The sequence below is a fragment of the Tupaia chinensis genome, unplaced genomic scaffold (assembly GCF_000334495.1).
Source record: "Tupaia chinensis unplaced genomic scaffold, TupChi_1.0 Scaffold000527_1, whole genome shotgun sequence".
Lineage (NCBI taxonomy): Eukaryota > Metazoa > Chordata > Mammalia > Scandentia > Tupaiidae > Tupaia > Tupaia belangeri.
Genome location: NW_006160040.1, coordinates 4146266 through 4162011, shown reverse-complemented (window position 1 = coordinate 4162011; position 15746 = coordinate 4146266). Strand labels below are relative to the sequence as shown.

The 15746-nt window shown below is 43.5% G+C and overlaps 1 protein-coding gene across 1 annotated transcript in view; it reads right to left on the bottom strand.

Moving 5' to 3' along the window:
* Window positions 1-2163: 2163 nt before the first annotated feature.
* FOXO3 (forkhead box O3) overlaps window positions 2164-15746 on the bottom strand; it is a 151966-nt gene continuing 138383 nt past the window's right edge. Inside the window, exon 8 of the mRNA XM_027775101.1 lies at window positions 2164-6872. The gene's annotated coding sequence lies outside the window, so the exon portion shown is untranslated. The remainder of the gene's footprint in view (window positions 6873-15746) is intronic.

Genomic DNA, 15746 nt, shown 5'->3' with positions numbered 1-15746 from the left:
TCCTAAAGTGTTAGATTAACTAGTCGAAATTCTTTACCTCTGAGACAAGAACAGAAAGTAGGAAGTCAACAAAGATTGGCTCTTTCTTCCTCACGGTGGGACAGAGATTGCATCTTGAGGATAAACTCAGGGAGGACACAGTTCTCTGGGTGCCTGTCACAGGGTCTGCCCACAGTTGCACTTAAGACTGACATAGTGGGCCAGAGGGTGGTGTGGTGGCCAGTGTGCTGGACTCCCACGTGGCCGACCGCAGTTCAAGCCCCAGACTGGCAGCTTGCTTTCTCACTTTCTCTCTGCTTCCCTCTGGTGAATGAGCATGCCCTATAGAAAATTTAAAAATAATCTTAATAATAATAAATAAAATTAAGTAATTCTTAAAAAAGACATGGTAATTGTTGGCAATTAAATTAACGTTAACTAGTTTTTGGCTGCATTTTTACCTGCTCTTGGAGAACTACTGAGACTTGTGATAGTTGGTATCAGTGTCCACCTTTAATCTTTGGACAGACAGAATCAAAAAAGGAAAGCGATCTCAAGTGAAATACCCTTTGGTATTAGAAGACGGTGATATTTTACCTTAAAACAACAAAGAAACATATGAAAACATAACTCTCCAACCAATACAGAATTTATTCCGAAGGATTGGCTTACACTTTTTCCTTGAATCAAGAGTCCGTGATGCTGCGTGAGACCTTTAACCAGATGGTAGGGGGTTTCTATAAACGGAGTAATTTTCATAACATCTATTAAGATGAGATACATAACCCAGGCTACTAAGAATAGTTTTACAACAGGGCGGAGCTTCCCCTAACTTAATGAGGAGGCCCTACATGTACACACAGAGGGAATATTTATGCTGTGCCACCAGAAGCTGGAGTTGTTTTTTTTTTTTAAGAGGTTTTTGCTATAGGGCGCGTGCACTTACCAGACAGACAGAGAGACAGAAAGCAAGAAATCACCCCCCAGAAGGGATGGTCACGCCACAATCCCTTCTCCTCCATTCTCCTCTCGGGATCTTGGGCACGCACGCACATGCGCCCCACATGAGTTTTAAGCCACCAGGTCCGGGACGCGAACCGCGGTTGACTACGTGGGAGTCCAGCGACATAGCCATTACGCCAACTGCTGGTTCCCAAAGCTGGAGTATTATGTGCAGCTTTCAACATGCAGGAGGGCATTACTGATGACCAATGTCCACTGCTGGACTCACAGAAGGGGACCTCATGAGGATCAAAATGCTCACTGGTTAAGACCTTTGATACAGAGGTCAACAGGTAGCAAGGCGGTTAAGATGCTGGACTCCCACTTGGATGACCATGGTTTGAGTTCCAAACACAGCAGCTTGAAAATCATGCTGGGCACGTGCGTACGTGAGATCGAGGTCCCAAGAGGAGAATGGAGGAGAAAGGACTGTGGTGTGGCCATCGCCCTTGGGGTGATTGGTCATTTTCCCTCTCTCTAGCTCTCTCAAGTGCACATGCCTGGCCTATGGCAAAATAAATAAAATTAAATAAAAATAAAAATAAATAAAACAAACCAAAAAACCTCTAATATTCAGTAGAGGCAGTCTAAGTCCTGACTCCCTACTTACAAGTTGCTCTGGACAACATGACTCAGAGCACACCAAATGTGGCTGTCCGCCACCATGAACAATGTCGTGAATCTGATTTTATTGAATGTCTGGCTGTTCACATAGGTCAAAAGTGGACCAGAGAGGGACCAGTAGACGGTGTAATGATTATATTGCTGGCCTCCCATGTACTCGGCTGCAGTTTGAGTCTCGGACAGGGCAGCTTAAAACTCCAGGCACATGTGCGTGTATGCCCAAGATCCTAAGAGGAGAATGAAGGAAAAGGGATTGTGTTGTGGCCATTCCCCTCCCCACCCCACGGGTCATTTCTTGTTCTCTATCGGTCTCTCCAGTGAGTGCACGCACCCTACAGCAAAAATCTCTCTTACAAAAAAGTGGGTCAGAGAAAAAGTTTATGAGGTTCCTCTTGTTAAGAGATCTCACGATAGTCTTTCAGCTTTGTGTCTCTCCCAGCATGTGAAGCGAGTCCACAGGAAGATTCCACAGGAAGATCTTGAGATAAACTCAGCCATCTCATTCCTAGGATTAAAAGAAAGGGGGAGGGAGAAAAAAAGACATCTTGGAATAAGACAGCGTGTCACTGATGCTTTATTTACATGCGTCACCATCTCTTTTACAAACTAGATTACGGTTTTAAATGGAATACACAAGGCAATATCTACAAACACCAAGGAAAGTAAGTACTGCGTCTCTATTTCATTTGGAAAGGGGAAGATTCCCAAATCAAACTGGTTTTGATCCTTGGGAAGAAAGGCGGCAGAGTTCATTCATGGCAACGTACGGTTAGATAAAATCCTCAGTAAGAATGCAATGATAGTGTTCGCTTTGAAAGAAAGGGTGAGGTGCTTCAAACCAAAGTATGAACTGCTAGACTCTTCGGTGTTTGAATATGGCCATGCACCATATTTAATTCTAGTCTGTATGGGGTATGAGCAAGAAATTGAGACAGTAAGACAGTTTTACAGATACTGTATACAGATTTTTTTCATTCATGCAACTTTTTTCTTAAAAAAAGTTAAACATGTGAAGCCAAAATGTACAATACATTTTTTAAAAAATGTTAACTAATTTTTCTGGTCCTCTTTCACATCTGTTTACATTTCCCGTGTACATAATGTGCTAGGACAAGTATACAAGAGAAGACTGATTGATTGCCAGGCAATAAGATAATTTTAGAGAGATAAGTGACCAGACACACAGTTTTTAAAAGCAGCCGCACAAGGATTTCTGGAGTGTGGCAGAGGCCTCATACCCAATCATACATCAAAGAGAAATACGTAAAAATAAAGCTAAACAAGAGGAAAATATTCCACTCATTCAAATTGCATAAAACATTACTCAGTTAAGATTCAGATCAAATATAGTCTTATCAGTTACTTGGGCATCTGCTTTAAGATCTTGCTTGGCAGACACAATTACACAAGAACTTCACTTTTTTCTTGTTGCACCCTGCCTCCCCAGGCTCGAGGAGAGGCTGGCTTTATCGTACCTCTTTATCAGTGATTGCATTTCTACAAAAATTTTGCTTTTATTTTTCCTTATAAAATATGCCTAATCATACGATATTTCCCAAATACAGCAAGAAAGAGAAAAATGGGAGTTTAGAACTGTCAGAACTGTCTCTTTGCTTTAGGGAGAAAGGGTAACATTTTTATTTCCTCTCACCAGTCCTTGGCACCAGCATGGAACAGAGGACTTGCTTTCTAGCTACTTATTCTTGGAGGTCTTTTCCAAGAAACTCAAATGCTCCCTAATCTCTAATTGGGATTTATTAGCCAGTTCTGTCCCTGCCATCCTTAAACTACATCCAAGTTTGGAGCCACCTGAAATCACACCCTGAGATGGGGCATACCTGTCCTGAGTAGTGAGCCATGATGTCTTCTCCTCAGGGTGGGCGAGTGACACACACACAAAGCTAAAAATGAATACCAAAACAAACATGTCTGCCTTACAGTACACGTGTGTGCCCAACTCTCCCATTAACAGGAGATACGAACTTGATTTCTTTAAAAAAAGTGTCTCAGCAGTCATTGTACTGCAGAGGATGCCATAAAAAAGACCAACCTCAGATTCATTCACAGTTAATGGGGTAGAGAGAGCCTGGCAGTCCATTCTCATGCCAGGACAGTGAAGGCTTGTGATAAAGCTCTTTTCTAGCTTTGGTACAAGGTAACAGGCTCTGGGGCTCTAGAGAGAACAGAGCCCCAGAGTGCATGTCATGCACGTCATGCTTTTGACATTAGGTACTCTCCTAATTTTCCATGAAAAAGTAGGCAGCTCTCTAGAGCAGCTATTCTAGAGGCTGAGGATAGCCTCAGACCGTTCTCTCATCAGGACTCACACGTTACAACTACCTGGCCCCCTGAGGCGACTAAGTATTCTGTGAGATGTTCCAGATAAAGAAACATGTTAGGGACCCATGACTCAGAAGGCCTTGTGGTGGCCAATAGTTGGCCTGCCCTGGAAGCAGGTCTCCATGTAAGGCCACACCTCGAGGCAGTCTGACACCTTCGAGCCTGGCCTTTGAGTGGCCAGCTGACATGGGGGGGTGCTGTGATTCAGGACAGGCCTAACCTGGAGACCTTTGCCTGACTCCTCAGGCTGGCTGGCCTAATGGCGCTGATCCCGGCTCTGGACTTTGCCCTGGTCTCACCTCTTCACAACACTTTACATGTAGATGCTGTTTGAGTTATTAAAAAGCAAAACAAAAACAAAACACAAAACTGCACCAAAAACCACACATGCACACACACAAAAAAAACATCAAAGCATTCCCCCTCCATTTTCCTGATCTGTTCTTTGGCTGCCCTGCCTTTCTACCTACTTAGATCTTCCCTCAGCTGTTTCAGATTAAATTATAATCTGGTTCTAGGACATTTTGTAAGACATTCTGCTTGAAGTCCAACAAACACTGGAAAAGAAGAGAATAAATGAGATGCCACATGTCTGAAAGGAATTCAGACTTTAAAATAAGTTGAAACACATTTGAGGGTTTGCCTCATTCCCAAAGCAGCTCCCAAGGTCTATTAAATGGTAAAGGCAAGTAGTTCTTTTGTTAGTCATTTTGCTTGTCTGTCTGAACTCTGGAGAGACATTCTCAGGGCCCTCACACCGGAAGACTCTGGATTCTCCCATGTATCTGACCCCTCTTCACCCCTGTTCCACTGCCTCTGCAATGCCTCCCCATCCGGGGCAGCATCACTCAGGAAGCCAGAGAGGCAGCTCTCTTTCATCCATACTGGACAGTTCTTGTGTGTAGCAGACTATGAAAGAATTAAAGAAGTGGCTAGCATTATTATAAAGGAATACAGTAAGCTAGTCTGACTCACTGACAAGCAGACCACGTGAATTGAATACATATTCTTAAAAATTATACATACTTTTAAAATGAAGATTATAAACGTGTAGCAGTTTAGAAAAGGCAATACGCTACAGGTCTACTAAAACCACAGTTGCACAACAATTTACAGATTCAGTAAAAGGCAGGGCGAAATCAACAGGGCCATCGCTCAAACATGACAACCCAAGCGAGGCAGGAGAGACGTGTGACAATACCAAATGGAACTCTCATTACACTAGGAGCTGTGATCACCACCAGTAGCACCCGCAGAGGAGTTACAAAGCAAAGGTGCACAAGGAGCCCCTTGGGGCTGGTGGTGGGTACGGGGGTTGGGTGGCACATCCGTGTTGGTGCCCACTGCCACAGTGCAAGCATCAGTGAGAACTTAAGCAGGGAAGCCTGTGCTGAAATAGTAGCCTGGATTCCTAATGTCCATGCATAAGGTTCCATTTTTGTACTGTACATGGTAAAATATATTTATACATTTATATGCCTAATGCTTTTTATGCAAAGAAAAAGAGTCTTCATATATCACTTTGGAGAAGTATGCATATGCTGTGCTAATCAGAGCATCGTTACGCCAATTTCACGTGGACCAAAGATGTTCCCAACTGTTCTGTCTACCAAAGAGGGTAACGAATATGATCACACTTTCCAGGTTAAACAGAAAGCACCTATACAGCACCATAACTTTTTGAAAACAAACAAATTTAAAAAATGAAATCCATAGAAGTTAAAAAAAAAAGTAAAAACTGCCCTATCTTGTACTTCCATGGTGTCACTCGTACAATTACAACCTAAATTTATATATATACGTAAAAAATCAGTTTGTATGCTATTCCTCTCACTCATACACTATTAGTAGTAGATCAGATATACAGAGCAAGGCTGAAAATAATTAAGGATGCATATTTAGGAAAAAGTGAAGTTGAACTGCCTTAGCACTGACTTGGGTTTGAACTCCTCACATTCATCACTGCAAGCTTGATGCTCACCTGTAAGTTCATTCCTCCTGCAAAACAAAAACAAGACTATTTTTTTTTCCTTTTCTCTTTAAAACTAAATCCTTTAGTGGCATTTGGCAATGAGTGAATAGCCTAGCTGATTTCTTTCCTGAAAAGATCCAAGTTTCTAACCAACAGACCAACACTGTTCACTGCATTAGCTGAGGATACGGAGGAGCCCACAGGCCCTACAGATCTGGTGACTGCAGACCAGGTGCTGGGCATTGTCCACAGACCACCCTGATTCAGAATTGAAAACACACTGGGTCGGACGCTGTGCTCCACTGGTTTTGCCTATGCATGGTTTCGTCCTGGACCGGTGCTCATAGCAAACAATTGTGCCATTGTTCGGTTTTTAGAAAAGGATAATTTTGTACCAAACAAAAGAAGAAAGAAAATCCCCCTCTAGTTTATGTAATGTGTTAGTTTATGGAGTTCCCTGGGCTCAAAAGCTTGTGATGCCCAGAGCTGGAATGGTAACTGGTATATTTTCACTGTTTTTAAAATTTGCCAAGGGAAGGACGGTTAACATTTTAACAGAAAAATACTGCAAGTTAATGCATGTGAAAAACTTGGAAAGTCAAAGGAAAACAAACACAAAAACAACACTTAACATATCCTATAAACCATCGCGATATTAAAACACCACAGAATCGCCAATGTGCTCTGAACGAGGGTGGGTGGTGCGGACGGGTGCTGTCCTCCACTGGCGGGTGGCTCATCACCCTGTACAAGGAAGATTTTGCATACTTTATAGAGTTCTGTTCCGAGGGTAAGTGCTCCACCCGGGGTAAGGGGCCATTAACAGTCTCTGCTGGGTTAGGAAAATGGCGCGGGGTTCACGAAGGTGTTAAGCTGTAAACGGTATCACTGTCCACTTGCTGAGAGCAGATTTGGCAAAGGGTTTTCTCTGTAGATCTCATGTCAGTTTGAGGGTCTAAAGGAGGAGAAGAGAAAACCAGAGATTATTGAGGGCATTCAAATAGCAACCGTAGGTATGTGGGGTCACACTTCACCAGCCCCAGTCTCCCCACCCCAGCTCAGAGCTTGGAGCACAAGCAGTAAAGTTGTTTTGCTACACAGGTCTTAAAGGTCTGAAGACTGAAGTACAAAGCACAAGGATCACTTACCTTATTTCTTATTTTGTCCTTATTGCAAAATGCTCTCATACTGAAAAGCCCAAAGGAAATGGGATCATTCACTTTGGGAGGCTGTTGATGAAAGTCAAATTGGGGTGTTTCAGTGGGCTCTTTTGAGTTAGGGTTGTCCAGGGGGTAGATGGTGTTTTATTCTAATAGATTTCTGGGTAGAGGGGTTTCCTGGGACATACAACTTCCATGCTTAAGCCAGGAAAGCCGGCCACCCTAAACAGACTAGTTATACTTCTCGGGTTCTGCCCTCCTGGCTATGTGAAGTAAGTGAACTTGTTCAACATCTTTAATACCCCATTAACAGAGGAGATGAAATGGCCACTTTCTACAGAAGCTTAACAAGACTGCACTGCTGGGTGTGCTGAGAATCGGACTTCTCCCACCCTAAGAGGAGGAAGTCATCTCTAAGTGCAACATCTTAGGAATTTGATTTGTTTCCCCCTCCCCCCCTTTATTTTTTTAATTGTCAGAGGGTATGTGCACTCGCCAGAGAGGAATAATGGGGAGAGAGAAAAAGTACTCCCTCCTGGGACATGATCACACTGTAATCCTTTTGGCTCCACATCTCCATCACGCCCAAATTTAGGGCAGGTAAACATATGCACCTGGTGATTTTCAAACTGTGGGACCGGGATTCAAACCACAGTCTGCCACATGGGATCCTGCTTCCTTAACCACTAGGTCACAGGGCTGGCCTAGGAATGTGATTTTATATTTAAAAACCTGTGGAGGGCATACCCCCAGGGGGTAATTTCTCACTTTCCCTCTCAGAATGTTTCTCTCATTCTCCTTTCTGGTGAATGTACACACCCTAACACAAAAACCTAAAAGAAAGAAAAAAGTTGGCAGGGGGCCAGCAGATGGTGTGGTGGTTAAAGCACTGGACTTCCACATGGTCAAATAAGTCCCAGATCTGGTGGCTTGAAAATCACACTGGGCATGTGTGCGTGCATGCCTAAAATTTTGAGAGGAGAATGGAGGAGGAGGGATTGTGGCACCCCTCTGAGAGTTATTTCACGTTCTCTCTTTCTCTGTCTCTGTCTGGTGAGTCTACATACCCTACGGCAAAAACCTTAAAAACAAATCTGCAGAGGAAAAAAAATGTGGTACACGCATATGTCCAGCAAATCTCCCACAAAACATCCCATTAAGAACTAACAGCATTATTACATTGAATAATTATTTTGCTTTCAATGGTCTTCATTGGAAAGGCAAAAAACAGATCTTTTTTAAGAGTATTTGAATTCAGGTCAGACAGATTTCATGTAATCATCAAGTCTGAAAAAGCTAGAGGATGCTTGAGAAGAATACAGAGATGGAGCTAAAGGGATTAACATGACAGTTCCTCAGGACATATGATCTTTTGTTTATGGAGCCAGTATTGACTGTTGTGGCAGAAAGAAAAAAAAATGGCTCTGGGCCAAGAAATGGGTAGAAAAGTGGTAGTGAGCAACAGGCACTCATGATCTTCTTCTTACCACACAAGGTGACAAGAAATTAAAAATGAAGGCACAAACTCTCACACACAAACACGTTGCACGCATCTGTTTCTCCCCCCTTTAGAGGGGACGTACATTTCACACGCGTGATTTCGACTTCCAACCACCTCGTGCGTAGATTGTGACTTCAATCTCTTCCATGGCGCTCTTCTTGCTGGAAATCTACCTTTCACTAGCAATATTTGCAAGGACAGCAGGACTTAGTATTTATGATGTTTTCTACTACGGTCATATTTACCCTTGTTAAAGCACCAGAGGAATTTAGGTTGTTTTATTGGCGGCAGAGACAATAAAGCAGGAAATGAGGCCCCTTCTTCCCACCTACCCCTAGTATTTAGTTTCCCTGGCTTTTTTCAAGTATCGTCTTTGCTTTGTAAAAGTATTGGACAAAATGATCTTAGATTATATAACAATGGCTTGTTGATTTAAGAGGAAGATGGGCCAAAGACCAGACCAGATCTCAGTACTGGTGTGGAACTGAGCCTGTTAGGGCCCGTGGTCTGCTAGCTACTCCACCTGGGATCCTCAAAGCATGATACAGTCCTTTGGAAGGGGATCTGGTTTATTCCCTTCACAAGAACACTTAATAAACCACAACCTAACATCACTATGCAATTGGTCATCAGGGGACTATGGTCCCCAAGTCTCGATCATGACTTACTGTAAATGCCAGGGGAGATGCTGTAAAGTATTACCTAATTCAGACCCCCTCCCCCGGTTCCCCTTGGTGCTAATTATTCAGCCACAAACCCAGTGCGTAATGGAAGGTGACACACTTCATTCCCCAAGTACAGATGTAGGTTATGCAGCTTATTCTCATGCTGGGGCTAGGTCAACACAGGAGGAAGGAGACGGGGGGACCTCTAAACCCCCAGTATGGCACCATTCTAAGAAGAACATGCCATGGGCCCTGAAGAGGTCCACCTGGGTGGTCTAAAGCAATAAGCAACAACAATCCCCAGGCCAAATTCACATCCTTCATCAGAAGACCCAGAATCTTCAGGGAACTTCATCATTAACAAAGAGACACACTAATCCTCTTTCTCTCTCTGCAGAGCAGGTTTGGGACCATCTGTGACACTATGTCTTAGAGCTTGCTCTGAGGTCTCACAGGCAGTGCCCTCCCAGGGAGGTCTGCTCAAGAAACCACCTCGTGCTTAGAGGGTGAGCTCGTAGAAGCCCAGGTCCAGATATAGAGGCAGCTCTTAGGATAAATTTCATACAGAAACCCCCATACCACAGACCAGGAAGGTGACTGGTTTTCTCTGTGATAAAAGGAAAACACTGTGAAACTATAAAGAAACCAGATCAATGCTGAACAGGAATACAATTGTCCTTCTAAGAGGCACACTAGAATCACTGTTCACAATGAAGACCAAGGTAATAAAAATAATCATAAGGAAAGCAGCAACTCATCTGCCGTGGATTTTTTAATGGTTCTTTTGTGGCTCACTGTTTGCACATATTTATCTGACTCAATCACAGACTGAAAACATTAGAGGGAGCACATTGGGCAATGAAAACAAGTGCTGAGCTGGGAACTCAATGATACTTAGTATGAATACAAGTTTCATGGGTTTTAAGGAAGCGCACATCATTCTTACATTGTTTAAAGTATGACACGTATGAACTGATGCCCTTCAAGTTTAAGAACATACCAGATTAAGTAAAACTTTCAGGAGGAAAAGGAAGCATAAGGTTGATGGAATTACAGCTGTTACTTTGCAGTTACTAGGCAATTAACAATTAACATGAAAATGCTGTCCTGTCCCATCAGTGCCTTTCATTAGAGAGAGAAGATGCCCTCTTTCCCCTTCTCTGCCCAATAAGTTAAGTTTGAAATCAGGCTGTTGATGCAAGGAAAATGAAATGGGGAGGCCAAATTAATGAGAAGGCCCATTCTAAAAATATCTATGCATGCTGTCATCTGGTCTCTGGTGAGAGTAAGTCCCTCTATAATCTTGGCATCTGTAGGGAAGACAAGTTTCTGCCTAATTATCACCAGAAAATCACATGATGTTCTAAGAAAGGGAAACACCTCCAAAAACTGTACCCAAAACATCACAGCCCAATCAACTTTAATCTGGGAATAAAACATAAATGTTCCTACTACTGTCCTCCCACAACTTAATGCCACTGTGAAAAACTTGGATTTTTTCAGTAGTGTTTTTATCTTCTTGGCAGAGAAGAGAGGAGCATGACCCCAGTACTAAATATGACATGGAAGAAAAAAGAGATAGTACGCTGAAACCCTCACATCCACAAATCCACGAAGGTTATCGACTATTTTCTTAGCTAGAACTAAATGATGTTTGGAGGAATGTTTGCCTGGAAAATTAAAGTAAAACGTCACTTTTCTTACTCTCTAGAAATAAAGATCACTTAGGCTCAACTCACAGCCCTTGTGAGACAAACAGGGAGGTACCTCTAGGGTAGAGAAGGGATGGATGTTCACAGTCGGACAGGGAAGCCTCACCTGGCATTGGGAGAACAGGTGTGAGTTTTGGAGTTTCAATTTTGCCACCCAAGTACAGAGTGAGGAGATGCCTACCTGCTACCATCTCTGCTTCATCTCAGAAGGATTTAAAGGACACCCAACCCATCATGAGCCACCATCAGCTGCCAGCATCACCAAAGCACTTGTACTTGTTGTTACTCCTGGAAAAACAACATTTTTGCAAGTCTCCAATTAGGTAGCCATGTCTAATTTTGAAGCACCAAAATGGCAGCAGATCCTTGGAGTTCATTTGCACAGGCAAAACATGACACGGCTCAGGAAAACATGCTGAAGGAACCAATACTCTGGCTCAATGTGGCCATATCTTCTAGGTTGGAAGAGCTGACGAAGAGGAGTTAGGGAGGTTTGTAAAAAATCAGCCTAGTGAGGTGGCGTGGTGGTTAAGGTAATGGACTCCCACAAGACCAAAAGTGGTTCGAGTCCCAGACCTGGTGGCTTGAAAATCACACCAGGTACATGTATGTGTGTGTTTGTGCCCAGAATCATGAGAGGAGAATGGAGAAGGGACTATGTCACAGCTATCCCCTCAGGAGGGCGGGAGTAATTTCTCACTTTCCTTCATACTGTCTCTCTGGCCAGCGTATGTGCCCTATGGCAAAGACCTCAACATTTTTTAAAGAACATCAGCCTGGTGGGCACTGACAGCAGGGGCTGGACGGATGGAAGTCCAGCCTTTTGCCTGATGCTAGAGTCATCCTCCATGTCTGCTGGGAGGGAGGGGGGATTAGGACGTACGACTCTACAGAAACCCATTTTGGCAAATGCTGTCAATTTGCCATTTTAGGTACTGAATATTTTATGAGGGAAACAGAACAGGTATAGAAGTTTTGGCCAGGCTAGAGACCAGGTCTGTACTCAGTAAAGGAACCTCCCTAAAGGAAAGTCAGATTTCCAGGAAACCCAGCCCACTGGCTCTGGTACGTTCTAATGGGCAAGTGAACTCTATGGAGAAGATGAGGATGTTACAGGGAAGCTTCGAGTGAGAAGCTTTTCATGGTGAAGGTAGCAAGATACTACATGGAAAAGCACTTGACTCACACACTATAAAAGAAAAAAAAAGCTCAGCTTGTGTAAAAAATAAGCTTGACTGGTGAAGGTGTTCTTTGTGCTGTCTCCCCATAACTCCTGGACTTTTTCAAGGCAGCAGGTGGAGGATGGTGACAGGAATCTCAAGAGCCTTTGCTCCCAGGACATTTCTAGGCCTGCATCTAGCGTGGCGGCCCTTCCAGCCAATCTTTGTGCTGTGCTGGGAAATGCAGGGAGAGAGGTGACAATCCTAGCACTTGGCGGTTCAGGGACAAACAGCGAGGGTGACCTGCAGAGAGACGCCTGCTTTTCTGTTGCTTAAACTGGAGGGATTGTTGCTGGCTAAAATAAATTTAATTCCACAATGTCCTATCTCTACCTTTACACTGGGGGAGGGATTGTGTTAACTGATACTCTCCCATATCCAGAGTCACGATGGGGAATGACCTGGCAGAAATACAGAATGGCTTACTGTCAATAGAAAAGTTGCAGAGATTTCACATTATCTTAAGATTCTTAGATTTTCAAACCACACAGCCTAAGTAGCATGTAGAGTTTTCAATTCAAGAATCACTTTTTTTTTTTTTAGAGGTTTTTGCTATAGAGCGAGTGTGCTCAACATAGAGACAGAAAGCGAGAAATCACCCCCCAGGGGGGATGGCCACACTGCAATTCCTTCTCCTCCATTCTCCTCTCGGGATATTGGGCACGCACGCACATGCGCCCGGCGTGAGTTTTAAGCAACCGGGTCTGGGATGCGAACCGCGGTCGACTACATGGGAGTCCAGAGACATAGCCATTACACTAACTGCTGGTCCCTCAAGAATCACTTTTAAGGAGCATTTGGATCCCCTCTGGACTCATGGTTATTTATTTAACCTTAATTACAATGTCCAAAACTTAAGCTGGCAAAGACCCTGGGATCGAGTTCCACTGTCTTGATCCTCAGTTTACCTCCCCATACTACTTGAGAAACGATCTGCCTGCTTGAGGGTCAGGCTCAGTAACCTTTCTCCCAGACTGCTCTTCCCCCCAACCATGTGAATCACTCGTACCTTCAGCTCCACCTTCCCCAGCTGTCCTTTACTGAACACCTGTGCCACTCACCTGACACCTCATCACAGTTGCTGGGATGACTACTTTTCCATGGACTCTGAGCTCCTAGTGTGCTGAATTCCCAGAAAGCAGAGCAAAATCTTCAAATCACAGCAAACACTCGGGAATGCCTACTTTCCTAACAGCACCATTTTGGTCATGCTATTTGCCTCACTGGAGGTGTATATATTCCAATGGGGGAAACACTTTCTTGATGTCCCAAGAAGCCTGAAAAGTTGAAAGTACAAAATAGGTGCACAATAAATGCTGGCAGAATACACGGAAGAGCCATCTTCCTGGAAGAGCACTCTCTTCCACTCTGGCGACTTGAAAACTTAGCATCCTTTCATTGCTACTGCCTCATGACCTACTCTCATTGCCAAAAGTTAGTGTTACCTGAGTCCAGGCAGAACCCACCCTGTGTGGGACAAGACCTAGGATCTGTAATGCTTTTTTGGGGGGAGATTGTTACCCATTATTGAGATTCTAAAATTTTTATTTAATATAAGATAAAATCGCTATAAGGCACAATTTTAACATTCAACTGTTTCTCAAGTACTTAATGAAGAATTTGCCTTCTCCCTTCCTTTCTGCATAAACAAACCACCATACAGATCCTTTATTACTAGCCCTCAGATTAAGAGTCTTGTTACTCTAAGTCTCAATTTGCTGCCATTAATACATTGACTCACCATTTAAAAACAAAAGGAAACTATAGTCCAGGAGGAAAGGCTCAGAGCCATAACCGTGACCTGAATATGAGAATGTTTATGTTTGCTGGGTGTGACTATTCTGTAGGACTCTTCACTGCATTTACTTTGGGGGAGGGAAGAATGAAGGGAGTGTGCAGGCCAGGATGTCCTAGATCCTTTGAGGGTGAGTGGAAATGGAGATGAAAGTGTTAGAACATCTAAGGGTTTGGCTACCAAGTACAGAGAGGGGCCTCCAGGTCCTCTCCTCCTGCATTAGCTACACAGTTTTGAGAGATAATCTAATTTTTCCAAGTGCTTCTGAAATTGAAAACACAAAATCAGCTCTTTAAGTGTCACCAATAGCCCAAACTACTCCTCCACCTGTAAGGCATGACCAGGACATGCAGGTAACACAGATGGTGTCCGAGAAGCAACCATCACACTGCACAACAGAGGAAGGAAACCAGGAAGGACCTGAAAGGGCGATTTAAGGCTGGCTCTGTGACTGAGACAAAGGACTGTGGTGAGGTCAGTGGTCCAGCCAAGTGTGTAGATTCCAGAAGTGAAGAAAGTCTGTATTTTGTGTGGCCCTGGGGACTCTCAGCTTGTACCTGCATTGTGGTGGTAAGCCACCCCAGCCAGGAGGGCTGAGAGTGACTGAGGTCCAGCCAGGAGTGCTTTGCTAAGGCACTCGGGCAGCAGGCAGCATTTTCAGTTTAGCATCAGGGCCGCCTCGAACAGGCCCAGCAGCCAACACATATTTCCTGATTGCTTACTACTATATTGGACCATATTGCTTTCTGAATATATAAATTATCAATAGAAGTTCTAATTAATGATAGCAGCACAAATATAAATGGAGGACCAGTGAAAATAATTTTAAAATTTTGGCCTCAGAGAACTCTTAGACTCTTACCTCTGGCCTTCTCTTCCTGGCCACTAATTTCCTCCAAAGAAACTGAACACTCCACAGACATTAATACTTAAAAAAACAACAACATAGAACTTATGGCCCAGACTACTTTTATCAGAGAGAGAGAGAGAGAGAGAGAGAGAGAGAGAGAGAGAGTTTCTGTAATCCTGCAATCCTGCAGTTTTCAGACTAGAGAGTCTGAGTGGGTCCTCACCTACCTTTCTTTTGCAGGGAGGAATACGTTAGGAGGGGGATTTCTCTGCATGTGCAAGAGACCCCAGGGCCCTTGAGCTCTTGGCTGATTTGTTTCTGTCCCAGTTTGTGGGCTCAAGGCTTAGTCCCCTCTGGCTCAGGGAAGGCGATTGGCTCCAGTTTGATCCCCTCTTGTTCTGGTTATGAAAAACTTCAAGAAGGGGTTCTCTGGAATATGGTGTCAAAGTAGCCCCAGTAAATTGGCTCTTACAATCCTAAGATGTTAAAAAGAATGTGCTCTTACTAGTAAAGGTTTCTGATAGTTTAATCATTTAACTGGGTAAAAATTTCTATTTTCTACGAAATAAAAACCTGATCATTTTTCTGACAGTCTAATCATTTAGCTGGGTATGGAAAAACTGATTAATTTTCTGACTGACAATCTGATCACTTATCTGGACAAAAATTTCCATTGTCTATGGAGGAACTGATTGGCTCTCCAAAATACTAAGCCAAACCAAAGGTGAAAAAATGTTCGGCAGGATTTGCATGCTAGGTAGTCTATACCCAAATTGTCAGATTGTTAAAATTTGTATAAAAAGATGTACGGACCCATGGAGAGCATTGCTGCCTGCTTCTTCCTGAGTCTTTCTAATAGTTCTCACTACTATTATTAGTCTTTTGGATTTTATAGGAATGAAAGATATTGGGTTGGTCTCTGCATT